Source organism: Dermochelys coriacea, chromosome 11, assembly GCF_009764565.3.
Source record: "Dermochelys coriacea isolate rDerCor1 chromosome 11, rDerCor1.pri.v4, whole genome shotgun sequence".
Taxonomy (NCBI): domain Eukaryota; kingdom Metazoa; phylum Chordata; order Testudines; family Dermochelyidae; genus Dermochelys; species Dermochelys coriacea.
Genome location: NC_050078.2, coordinates 14578098 through 14591242, shown reverse-complemented (window position 1 = coordinate 14591242; position 13145 = coordinate 14578098). Strand labels below are relative to the sequence as shown.

Below are 13145 nucleotides of genomic sequence, written 5' to 3'. Positions count from 1 at the left end.
GAGTAAGAAAATATTCACCTTATGCAGGTGACAATTTATGTTTTAGAAGAGTTTAAAAACAGGAATGGTCTTTGGGGCACTTGAAACATGTACACACATGGGATGCATACAGGCAGGTGTAAGGGTGCTGGAACTTTGTCTCCGTCAAAAAATCAGTAATCACTTCTGTACTTTTGAATTTGTAACAGCAGCTTCACAATGACATTACCCAAATACCTGTATTTTATCCTTCATGCTGGCACAGCAAGGATTTCAGTAATGACTTGGTGGAGGTAGGCACAGGGACCCAAGGGTATGAAAACTTAAGGTAGGGGGTCAAAACAGAGGAATGCAGAGTTAAGAAAGGGACAAGTAAAATAAAGACCTCACCTAATCTTTTCCCCACTCCATGAACCAAACCCCAAACACATCTTCTGGGGGGTTAAGAAAGTACATGTCCTAGTTTGGCTGACTCACTGCACAAGAGGGCATCCTTGAATTGGCCAAACTGGAAATCTCTCTTCTTGTTGAAGAAAAAAACCAAACAAATTGCGCGGAAAACTGTTATGTGAGGTGTATAGTGTCCTCCCTTCTCTTTCTCTACACATTAATAGTTTAATGGTTCTAATTGCCGTTCCCTTCCTCTTGTAGAGAGAAAGTGACTTTCTGCATTTACCTACAGCCTTCTCCTTGGATGGTGTCAAGTATCAAGAGGGCTAGCCGTGTTAGTCTGTATTCACAAAAACGAAGAGTCCGGTGGAACCTTAAAGACTAACAGATTTATTTAGGCATAAGCTTTCGTCGGTCAAAAAACACTTCTTCAGATGTATCGGACTCCTCATAGCTTCTCCTGGCTTTTCTTGTTGACTTCTGCTGGTTGGGAACAATTGCTGAGATTCTTCACTTGTCTCTCAGGACCCTCCTGACAGCAGGTGAGAGAGACAGTGACCTTTCCCTGTCAGCAAATCGAAGGACCATTGGGAGCACAGCCAGAAGGCAGGCGGCTACTTGCTGCTTTATAAGGAAGCAGCTTTCAGGGCCAGCTTCCCTGCATCCAACAGCTTTTCAAGCTTTGTCTCCCCCAAGGCCAGGTCCTATTGTCCTTCCCTTATCCCAGATTTTCATTTGTTTTCAGAGGGAACATGTTTCCTGCACTTTCCCCAGTACTAGATGCCTTGGGGCATAGAGGCTCCTATCTCCCCTTGATTCCCTTGTAGTTTTAGGGCTACTACTATTGAAAACAGCAGCCAGTTTTGCCACAGATTCTGCCACATCTTGCTGCCTGTGGGAACCCAACCATTTGTTGATATGATAAGCAGCTCTGAGTAGAAGGTGTGACTTCTTCCCAGGAAAGAACAGGTCCTAAACAGCTCCATTGATGTAATATATAACACATACAGGAGCTGTGTTCTTAAGTCTTTTCAGGATTTGACCCATAGAGTACTCTGCTACAGCAGTAGAATTTCTGTTAGCTTTCACTACCACCATATTTAAAAGATTGACAACCAGTCCTGCATTTGCAGCTAGTGTACTACTTTTCATCTCTTTGGATCACTTCTAGTCTGAATTACACAGCCATGTGTGGAACATATGTGTTTTATCCTAAGGATAGAGGGAGCTACATAAATTACACATGCAAAATATGTCAAGCACATGTGAACATGTCCAGAATCGACATGTAATTTTGCTACGGAAAAAGTAAGTGGTGTTTAATTAGCTCATTTATTTAAAGGGGGCGAGGGATCTATGTAGTGTACAATTTGCAGAAAATGAGATTTTATTTGTCATTGTGCTGGCCATGTTGTGAAGTCGGGTGCCAATATTTCCTTCCTTTCTGTGAATTTTACTCTTGCCCATATATTACAGTTAAGGATTGGAAACTCTTATTGCAAAATTTAAGTTAAGACACCATGAGATGAGCTCTTCCTGGAGATGACGCAATTTTTGAGTGATCTGATTGTTGCTAGTCAGTGTTGCACCACGCTCCACCTAAACATTCCAGCATTATTTATTTAAGAACATTTGGGGGAGAAAAATCTAAGAGAAATTCCTTATAATCTTTCTTGCAATGTATTGAGTTTAGGTATACTTTCCAGAGAGCTAGAGAAGAAATTGGCCTGAACTGGGACACCAAATCCAAACCACAATCCCTAACTTTGGGGAAGTTCAGATCTGGAAACAAATTTTACACTTGAGAATACTAACTAGAACACTGAATATAGAGAGTTGATGCATGGTGACTTTATACTGGTTTGTTCTTTCTTTGGATAACTTTTATTTTAGATTAAAGAAACAGACAGAAAGTACATATTTGGGTTCTCTTACTGTAACTGACTCAGAAAGGGATTATCATGTTTCCTTCTGATACTTGATTCAGTAGAAGACAATAGCTTACTACTGCCACTAGCTAATGGAGTTATTCTTAGTTCAAGAGGTAGGGATCTGTGCTGTGGTACTGAAGCTCCTAGGTAAACTCAGCTGACAGTAAAATTGGAAGGAGAGGGGTCATATTTGTTGTTTTTTCCCCCCTATGGAATAGTAACATCTTTTAAATCTATTTTTTTAAAAATAGGCACTATCTCTTTTACACGTGTAGTTGACAAAACTGTGTTTCGATTACTTTTCTTGCTTCATTGTACTCATTTCCCTTTAAAAAATAATAGACAAAATCCCAGTAACTGACTAGATAATTTGTGAAACCCCTCGTTTGTAGTGGAATGAAAGAATTTAAAAACTAATTATATGTATTGAAGAGAATATCTTTTGCAAAGTTTAAGTAACTGTGTGGAGTGTGAAGGGGTCAAGCCAAGGTCAATACAGGGTTGTGTGTGATTGCATGCTTCTATAAAAGGAGAGGGAGGCGTATGCAGGCCTACCCAGGGCCAGAGCCTGCAGGGTCTGAGTCACAACCTGAAGTCAGTGAGAGTTGAGGGCTTTCTATACATCAGAAGAGGTGACCAGGTCTTTGCAGGATCAGGCCCTAAGGGAGAAAGTTCTGGAAGCTGTTTTGGGCTATGACAGGGAGCAGAAATCAGGGTTGGGGCAGGGTGATATGTTGTAAAATTTAACTGCAAGGTTTTACCTGGCCTATATGTTTCTTGTTTGTACTTTGCCAAAAGAGGTGAATTAGGTGTAATTTTAAAGGAGGGAGGAGGGGCACATCCCCCTTCAGCCTTGGGGAAGAAACAACAAATATTCCTCAGCCTCCAACTTTCAGCTGACTGGAGGGGAGGAAAGCAAGGCTGCAGAGTGGGAAGCACAGGTGGGTTTCTGCTGCTGCTTTTTGCAGCAGTGCTCAGATGGATTCTCATCTACTCTCACACCTCAGCTGTGGACTGGGGGGGGTGCTCAGCTGAGGGGAGGCAGCTGCATTGCAGGCTACTGCAAATTGGGGCCACTCTGATTTCCTGCTGAGTAGGAGGCTGCTGCTGAATCTTCTTTCTTGAACTGCAGAGCTCCCCACCTGGCTAGGCCACCCAAATACCAGCTGGCTCCGAGCACAGAGCGGGGGAGCCTGGCTTGGCAGGCATGAGAATAAACTGCAGATGCTGCTGTTTCTTCTTAGTTTCCACCTTCTCTGCTTAGCTTAGAGCCAAGGATAAACCCAGTGGGAGAATGGAGTGGGCATGGCTTGCTGGGGATGTTTGTGGTGGGACAGGTGCAACATAGGAGAATGATGGGGGGGGGGAAGGGCTGGAGAGCCTTTGAGAGGGGACAGGACTGTGGGGAGGGGGACCTTGCAGAGGAGGGAGCTGCGGCAGGGACAAGCACACTCTGAGAGTGGAAGTTGGAGTGAGTTCAGTGGGGGGAGAGCGAAGCAGAAAAGAGGTGAAGAAAGGGGACACAGAGAAGGGGTCCTCAGGAGGTAGGGTAATGGGGGGGAGAACGGGGACAGTATTGAATGTTTCATTAAAATCCAGTCAGTCATTTAAGATGCTTTTCTGTACTCTGAGACCTGAAAAATCAGATCACTGTTAAACTTGCCTTGGAGTTGCTCTCAGTGAGAGCAAGTGATGCTAACATATTTGAAAACCTCCAGTTCAAATTTAAGAGATGAGTGATTAAAAGTGAAGAGCACTTGTAAGAAATCAGAGTGCTCCTGTGTGGGTGTGGGTATGGCTCTGGCTCTGGCAGTTGCCAGGAGATCCCTTTGCTTCTGCAACATTTTTGTGTTGTGTTAGCAGCTGTGTATTTATTGCTTTTGTTTGTATAATAGTAGCAGCTAGGACCCCACTGTTCTAGGTGCTATACAAACAAAAACAGAAAGACTGCCCAAAGCTCTGCAATCTAGATTGTAAACCCTTTGGGACAGGGAATCTGGGTTGTCTGCTCATATTTCTTGTACTGATGCTCTTCTTATCCACGTAAAAAGAATCAATAGATATTTTACTTCTGAATTATTTTTATTTCACGGTCATTTGCTCTTGTTTTCTTAATGGAAAATCTCCATATAGGGCTTGTGGTGTGTGCTGCTTTGTAACAGGTCTGCTCAGAACTCAATGCAAAATGACTGCCAGCTTCCGCAGCTGGCAGAATGCTTGGAGCTGTAGCATGCAGAAACAGTCATGAGTTATGCCATAAATATAGGCATAACTTTTGCCTTGAGTTACCTTCCCCAGTTGAGAATGACAATTAAACTAATCTTATTTATCTATAATTGCTAAATATCAGTCTTTCTCTGGCCCCCCAAAGTTGGATTCACTCACATGTGATGGTGCACTGACACAGCCAGGAAATTCTGATGCACGGTGGAGCGTTTGGAATAGAAAGCAATCTCTTCCAGTGTTCGGGGGTGTTAAAACTGAAACCTTTGTGCAATAGGATGAGCACTGCAACAGGTCATTACACAGGTTTACCTGCAAGGACCTAACCAGAGTTTACCACACACCTCCTAGTCAGGGCTAGCAATCAGGATGTTAGAACTCAATGGAAATCAACCCAAACAAGACTCATTACAAATTTGTCCAAAACATATTGATCCAGTCTTTATCAGCTTTGGGGCTTTAACTGTTTAAACTCTTCAGTTCTTTCACAAGCAGATGTTCTAAAACTCTCCTGATTCCATAAGTGCCTCCACCACTGCTGTCCACACAGCACTGGGATGACATCAAATAAATCTTTAGTCACTGGTCCCCTTCACAGAGACATATTAGAAATCACCTGTGTGGCTAAAACCTAGGGGCTAATGGTTCTGTTGTTCTAATCACCAAGCACCTCACTGGTCAGGGGGCATGTTGTGCAACTTCACAGGCTGACATGATGAAGATTAATTCCAAGGCTCAAAAGAGAAAGAGAGAGAGAGAGAGAGAGAGAGATAGTAGTGCAGAAGGTCAATCAACACAAGTGGGTGTTTTATGGTACTGGAGTCATGCAGGAAAATCTTAACACAAAATACTTAGACAATTCTCTACTCTGTCGATGAACTGAGTATAAAAAGGACATCAGGGACCAAAACTGAGGATTTAAGTCCATTGGTCACAGAAACATGTTCAAGAGAAGTTTCTAAGGGATCTTGTTTTTTTATCCTTACTGCACTGGTGAAATTGTATAAAGAACAGTTAATTCCTAATGAAAATTATATCCCAATCAGTGTGGTTGCATGGCTAATATGCTGTGAGTGTGCTAGTTGCAAAAGTCAGAGTTGTTCACACTGGGACAAATCCTGCCACCCACTTTACAAGGAACACAAGGTGCAGAATGCAATAAGCATGACTTTTCCTCTGTGGGTTGGGGACCGGCTGTGCAGAAACCTCCCAGAAGGATTTTAGATTCCCTTTGTTCCCATGGAGTAGGCTCCCACAGTGGCTCTGCATACTTACGCATGGTGATGGGGGAGGAAGGAGGATGAATGTGGGAAATGAGCATAACCAAAGGATCCTTAAGCTGATTTGCAGGCCCAGAACCCAGGTTAAAAGCAGAAATGGGCCACATGTGTTACTTTTCCCCAAAGGAGCTGATGTCAGGTTTGTAGATGCCTTTGTCCCTACCTGCAGGTCATAGTGGAGTGTTCCAGGCCCTAAACCTGCCCGCCCTTTTGAATGGACCTTGCTCACAGGAGATGGATTTGTTTTGCCGAGTTCTTTTAATGTCTTTAACAGAATGGTGATCATAGAAGTGAAGGACAAACAGTACATGCTAATATTAGGCAGAATCAGGCAGTAAGACAGCCTCCAGAGTCTCCCAAGGCACCTCAGTCCTAGCCTGCAACACTAGTGCTGTCCGTCCTGCAGGGCCTTTGCTGAGCAGATGTTTAACAATCATGTTATAGTGGTTTTGTGGCGCAGCAAGCCTGATTCTTAATTTACTCATTTGGACTCCAGTCCCAAAGGGAAGAGTTAAGTCTTCTCACCTGGCCGCTTGGGAAACTTTGTCTTTTTATTTTGCCCTGGACATTCCTTTGTTTGTTTGTTTTTTCTCTGTTGCTTTTTAGAGAACACCACTCTTACTATTGAGCACCAGTCAGTGAAATGCAAAACAATCAAAATAATCTGCCACACCTGGTCTTTACTTTTATCCAACTGTAATTCCAATTCTCTGGCTTCTAGCCACACCCCACTGCTTTCCTTTTATCTCCTTCCTGAATATTTTTTCTACTGTGGTACAACAATGATGAGATAATATTTGGCCCAAACACTAGAAAGCACTACATTTGAATTTCTGGCATCAAACATCCTGCCTGCACTTTTAAAGGTATCAGATGTTTCAGGCTTCCAATTGCCAGTTTATGTTTGGTGTTTGTTTGTGGAGATCTGACAAATGGGTGTTTCAGTTACACCAATGGGGCTGGCTGGTATCAAAACACAATCTGGAATGGGTGTTTATTACTTTTCGTTGTTTGTGTTCACAAAACAGCTATTTTAATGCAAGTAAGTATACTGCATGATTTAAATCTAACAAATAGAACTCTAAAAAAAAATAAAAGACACACGGATGTGTGCTAAAATCAACTGTCTAGAAGCATCTGCGTGTGAAGCTTTTTTGTTCTGAGGACGGAGCCATATCAGGGAGCCACAGTGATCTGACCTTTGATCTATTTATTGATATTATACTCTTGTATTGTATTTCATTATATTGTTTAATATATAGCTGTGACCGAAGTACATTTTGAGCCCATATCTGTACAGCACATGTTGAATATTTAGCTAGTTGAGTCTTAAATAAGTTATAACTTGTATGTGTTGTATCTGTTTTTCTCTTCTCTCTTATGGGCATATAGACGCTGTAAATACCATTTGTATGTATTATATTTGATCTCTGTCATTGCTGTTTAATATTAGGCAAGAGTGAGGAAATATTCCAAGCCATGTATATACCACAGCAAGTCTTTATTGGTAGGAACTTAGTGTGCCACAATAATTGCCATAATAAACCCAGTGTTTTCCAGATTACTATAGAGAGAACTGAAATTTCATGGTTGCCCCACACACCTTAGAATAGGAATTAACTATGGTCTTTGTGTGGTATCTTTGGTACCGTTAGCAAATTCTGATTTTGGTTTTAATGGCAGCCTCTGTATCTGTCTTGTATCAATGTATTCTTCATAAAAGGAACAGAAAAAGCAAATTTACCTTTTGTTTTTAAAAATATAGTGATTTTTTAAAATCCTTGTGTAAAACTGCTGGAGATCTTAGGCACCTCTAAAATGCTGTAGCTGTAGCTAGCAATTTAGCAGCCCTTTAAAACTAATTTTCTCTGTTCTTGTCAAAAAAAAAAAATCAAGCCTTTGGAATTGATGCGGCTTCAGTTGAAGCCGCATTTCAATGGAAAGAACAGGCAGTTTTTAAAATCATTTTCCTGTTCAGATCTGAGTTACAGGCTGCTGGGGTTTTTCCTCAATGTTAGTTTCTCCTAAAATACCAGCTTGAACTGGAGCAACATCAATTTCTGGGCCTGTCATTGAAATCAACCTGGGGGAAATTCACCAGGTAGCAGAAGACTGAGGCAGGAGTCATTTGTCTCCTGCACCCCACTTCAGTCATGTGGCCAGCTGTTTAGAAGGTGCACTATGGGGCAGAATCTGTTTCATCTCAGTGGCTGAAGTCAGCTAACGAATGCACTTACACAACTGCCATGGGAGGGGGGAACTTGAGATTCTCTGCTTCTGTAAATCTCCACTCTGACTTGTCCTCTCTGTGCTCCTGTATGAGGCACAGCATGTGTGCACCTATAGAACCCCTGTCTCACATTCATTGCTCATGTACAAGCACTTCTCAGCTGCAGGGGAAGAGGTTGACTTATCCTGGATGCTGTCACACTGAGGCAGTGAAATACGAAGCTGTAACCGCCTTCTTGACAACTCACTACACCCTTTTCTCTGCTGTGCTCAGTGGAAGCTGCTGAGAATCTATCTATCTTGGCCTAGAGTGGCCAAGTGAGAGTCTCAGGGTCTGCTATGTTAGTTCTGTTCCTTTTGCCTGGCAGGCTAATTGAATAACTCTGTAACTGAAAATTTCTGTTGCAGATTTTAAATCCTGTCGTAATTATGTGTGTTAAATGATGTGAAGCACTTGAGTTTTGGGATCTGGATAATTCCAAAATAGTAAAAGATATTTTTCTTAAGTTTATGTTTTTGCCTAAAAACTTTTCACTGATTATTTATAAATGGAAAGATAGGGGCAGATCTACATGCCAAATTATTTTGCAGGTACATAATTATAGATGTTTTTAAGTATAGATAAGTTCACATATTATACATATATAAACACGATTTTATCAACCTTTAATATTTTATTCTGTTGTATCGAAAAATCTTTTTATTGAGGGCAGTTATTTTATACATACACAGATTCACACACAAACTTACGTTTTACTGCTACTCTAAACTTTGGTCTTTTGCCTCTTATTTCACAGTACTTCCAAGGCAAGTTAATTGCTCAGTGAATTGCATGCATATCCCTTATAAAAACTTTTGAAGAGAAATGTCTTACTATTAAATTTGTTGTAGAAAACATGGCTTTAAAAATAGTCTTAAAAACAATCAGAATGCCAAATATGCATGCTTTAAAAAAAAAATTGTTCCTTCTAATTTAGTTTGTACATGATCATTCAGATACAGAGCTAAAAATATAGTCCAGTGTAACTGAACAGAAAAAAATAATGAGAATTATAAATGAGGCATGTTTTTAAAACAATGATCATTAAAATCAACAGGAATTTGTCAATAGGAACTGCAAATTAGACTCAGAGCATCCAGAGCTCTTGTAAAATATCCAATCTTCACCAAAATAGTTTTAAAATATGTATTTAGACAGGAAGAACTAGTCCTCCTCAGTCTTACCAAGTATCAGCCGATGGCAAGTAATCACCCATTTGTGCAACAGTTGTGTACATATCATATCTACAGCTGTTCAGAATTAATAATGCTATACAGCAATTTCTTAAGTAAATTGCTTTACGAACATTATTTAGGCCTTTCAGCACTCTTGAGTGGTAGAAAACTGCTGTTTTTCAGCTGGCTAAACTAATTTACAGAATAGTTAAGGGCAAGTTGTTAAAAAGTGGCTAGTGATTTTTGGCGCCTCACTGTTGGGCGCTCAACTCGAGACACCCTGAAGGGGCCTGGTTTTTTAAACTGCCAAATACTTCAGCTCCTGAGTCAAGCCAGAGGAGTTGTGGGAGCTCAATACTTCAATATTAGGCTCAAGTTAACACAAGGTGGGCAGCCAAAAACTGAGGCATTTAGGCCAACATTTTCAAAGCAGCCAGTAATTCTATGTGATTTGCCTGAGATTACCCAGCAAGTCATTTCAGAGAACTTGAACCAAGGAGTCCTAACTCCCACGCACCTGCTCTGACCACTCGAACACACGTCAGCCTATTCTGCTCCAAGGACATATGACTCGCTTGTGATAAAAGTGACAGTGTCACTTGCAGCAGAACAGTGCGTTGCTTCTGCGAGTCTGTACCAGTGGTTTTGAACCACCGCTTACACGCTCCCCTGGCCCACAGATTCTCCAGGCTTTGATTGCCCCTCGCTCCTTACATGCTTTTATAGTGAAAGATAGGCTATGAGCATGATTAGTAAAGCAAGCTGATTTGCATTGCTACTCCAGTCTCCTGTTGCCTGTTGAGAACTTGATTGTGTGTTTTCATGTGAACATCCAGCCGCCCTTAGAGAGCCTGCATAAGGCTTTGCATTCAGTATCATTCATTCAGGTAGCATACATTTTAACCATTACAAGCCATCACAAAGAGAAGACATCAGTGTGCCTCCACCAGTCCCAACAAATGACTGGAAAGCACGAACAGAATCCTACTTGTTAATCACTAAGCCCTAATTCTGTTCTAGAAAAGGCCTAACTTCTAAAAATTGATAGGAAACCCATTGTCCCACAACAACTTCTGGTCTTATGTTTCTCCTCTGTATCTGAGGATGCTAGAGATTTGACAGGGGATTCCCAAGCTGATCCATACAGCATTTTTAGTGAAGGACAGGCTGGTCACAAAGCCCTGACCTATTTCTAGCACCAAGGAACAGAATAAATAGGGGAGATGAAGAGCAAACATGGACAGTGTGATTAATTTTTTTTTTTAAAGGTCAATTTTTGTCATCCTTGCAACAGCTAAAAATACACAAATATGTTCCTGAGATTATCATAAGAATTGCTGTCATTGCTACAATGATATTATTATTATTTAGTGTCTAAAGACCTCAACCAAGATCGCCCCATTGTGCTGGACGCTGTACAAACACAGAGAGAATGTCTGCCCTGAAGAATGTGGTCTAAATAGCTAAGGCAGTCAAAGAGAGGGGACGGGAATCAGAAACTCAGATTGGTTACCTGAGTTGCTCTAAGTTACCCAGCAGGTCAGTGGCACTGCCAAGAACAGAATGCAGTTCTCCTGACTTCTAACCTTATGCCCAATCCACAGATCCACTCTGCCTTTCATTGCCCATTTATGAATGGGAGATGGGTATCTACAAGACAATCTCTCTATTAAAATGTGTAGCATCCTGAACAAATTGAGAACTTCTGGAATATGATGACAATAACTTTCCATGTCAGAAGGAGTCAATCATTATCCTTTGTGATTTAGCACCTTGAAGAGCAATTCAGCATGGCTGCAGGTTAAAAATTACCCAACCTGTTGGGTTAGGGTTGTAAGTGTAAAAGTTTAGTTGAGTGTGCACAACTACTCTGGAAGCAGGGTTTTATGATTGGCTTAGAATGGAAAGCAAATCAGCAACAGAACCTTGGTCTCCTAACTTCCAGCCCCATGCTATAGCACGGTGGCAGCTGAGAACTAGATTTCATTAGACCCAAGTGCCAGTCCTGACTCTGCCACTGACTGTGAGATCTTGGAGAAGTCACATAATTTTTATATGCCTCAGTTTTTCCATCTTTAAAATGCCGATCACTATGCTTATCCACTTTTATAAAGCTCTTTATTATTATTAATAATAATAAAGGGTTTTTCAAAATCTCTATAAAAATCAGTGGGATCAGCTAACAACATTTTATTCTCTATATTCTCGAGAAGCATTTTTCTAACGCATAACATTTATAACAGGGTTAATGTAGAACAGTGTAGCCAGGGGGAAGGAGTCATTTCCTTAAAGAAGGATGGGGTTGTTGGGCAAATACCACTGTAAGGGTTCACAAAGCTATGGGTAGGTGTTTGGGAAACTCTGGAAATAGATGAATTAAGGGTAATAGTCACCAATAAGAATACATTGCAGTTTTGTCTATTAACATGAAAAATATAATGCAACCTGAGTTCCTTAAATAGATAAGATATCATTGCTGACGCAGGAAATTTGAAAGAACAGATTCATTGTTGTTTAGGTTTTGAAGAGAGTCTGTAGCTTCAATCTCTTTCCCGTTCTGCTGGAAAGAAGAATACAATGTTGTGGATATTTTTCCTTGTACCTGTGGCTGCATTTCACTAGGAAAAAACTGAGGCTATACTAATCATTAACCAATCCTGTCCTGTAAATGGAATGCACTTAGAGTGCTGTGGTATACATGAATTTTAGCTATAGATGTCTCTTTCACTGCATTATGATCTTTTCCCACTATTGTCAAGTCTTGAAGATATGGAGAATGCTCAGAAACTAATACAGGAGACAAAGCACCTGTCCAGAGTATATTGGCACACAAGGTAAAAAGCATATTAGTAAAGTTACCCTAAAGTGGCTATAATAGACGGTAGCTGGTCAGCAAATGTTTTGATTTCATTTTCAGATAAAATGGAGAAAATTTTTTGAAGAAGCCAATATTATCTTCAGTGATTTTTGACTTTTAGGTAAAAAAACATTTTTGTTTAATCGAAAACCCAATCTTGTGTTGAAAATCAATTTTAACAGAAACTTTTTGGCCAGTTGTAAACTATAGTCCCTGAGCTTCCTTTTCACTTTGCAATGCATTTTCATTGAGTTTAGATGTAAAGCAATAAAAGTGTCAACAGTCTTCACCATAGGGATGCAAAAAGGCATCAGTGGGTGGGGGAAAGTGATGGGGCTGGAGGTGAAAGGGGAACAGTCCCAGTATCAAGGGAGGGAGACACTTGTCAAGGGACAATAGGCAGCTCCTTCCCCTGGGTGTCTCTGGGAGAGAGGGGTGCTGATTGACCAGCATTTCCCAGCTCTCAGGATTTAGCCCAGTTCAGGGGCCATGTGGAGCCTCTTTTGGCTCCATTCATTATGGCTTAGTGGAAAGGGGCCCTATAACTTCCACACTGGAACCAATTAAATGCCTGGTATAGGAGAGCTTGGGTGATGGGTGGGTAGCACCCCTCCCCGGTATTAAAGTTTAATAAAAATTGCAGTCTGCCGCTTAATTCCATGCATGCCTCTGTTCTCATTTTGCTGCTATGTCGACATCAGTAGCCGTGCTTTAATGCCTTTACATACCCAGCCCGAAGCCTTATATCCCTTTAGTGGAACATCCCAAGAATTAGAAGCCAACTCGCTATGCTCTGAACTTTTCCTTTAACTTGACTAATATCACCATTTCACTTTACCAGTGTGCCACTGCCTGGAAGCAGCTATTGGAATCAGAACATATATTACATTTCCCTGAAGACCCCAAGGTGTAACACTGAAAACAAAGGCTTAGCTATCTAAATAATTGCTCATTTTGTATGAATATTCTCAGCAGTGCTGCAGCAGGATCAAAACAATGCTATTAAAGGCACAGTAAGTGTCAAGAGAAGAAAGTGACAAC

General features: G+C 41.0%; 1 long non-coding RNA gene across 1 annotated transcript in view; it reads left to right on the top strand.

The window, feature by feature from the left end:
• Positions 1-2853: 2853 nt before the first annotated feature.
• LOC122458058 overlaps positions 2854-13145 on the top strand; it is a 120037-nt gene continuing 109745 nt past the window's right edge. Inside the window, exon 1 of the long non-coding RNA XR_006277886.1 lies at positions 2854-3241. This is a non-coding gene — a long non-coding RNA (uncharacterized LOC122458058). The remainder of the gene's footprint in view (positions 3242-13145) is intronic.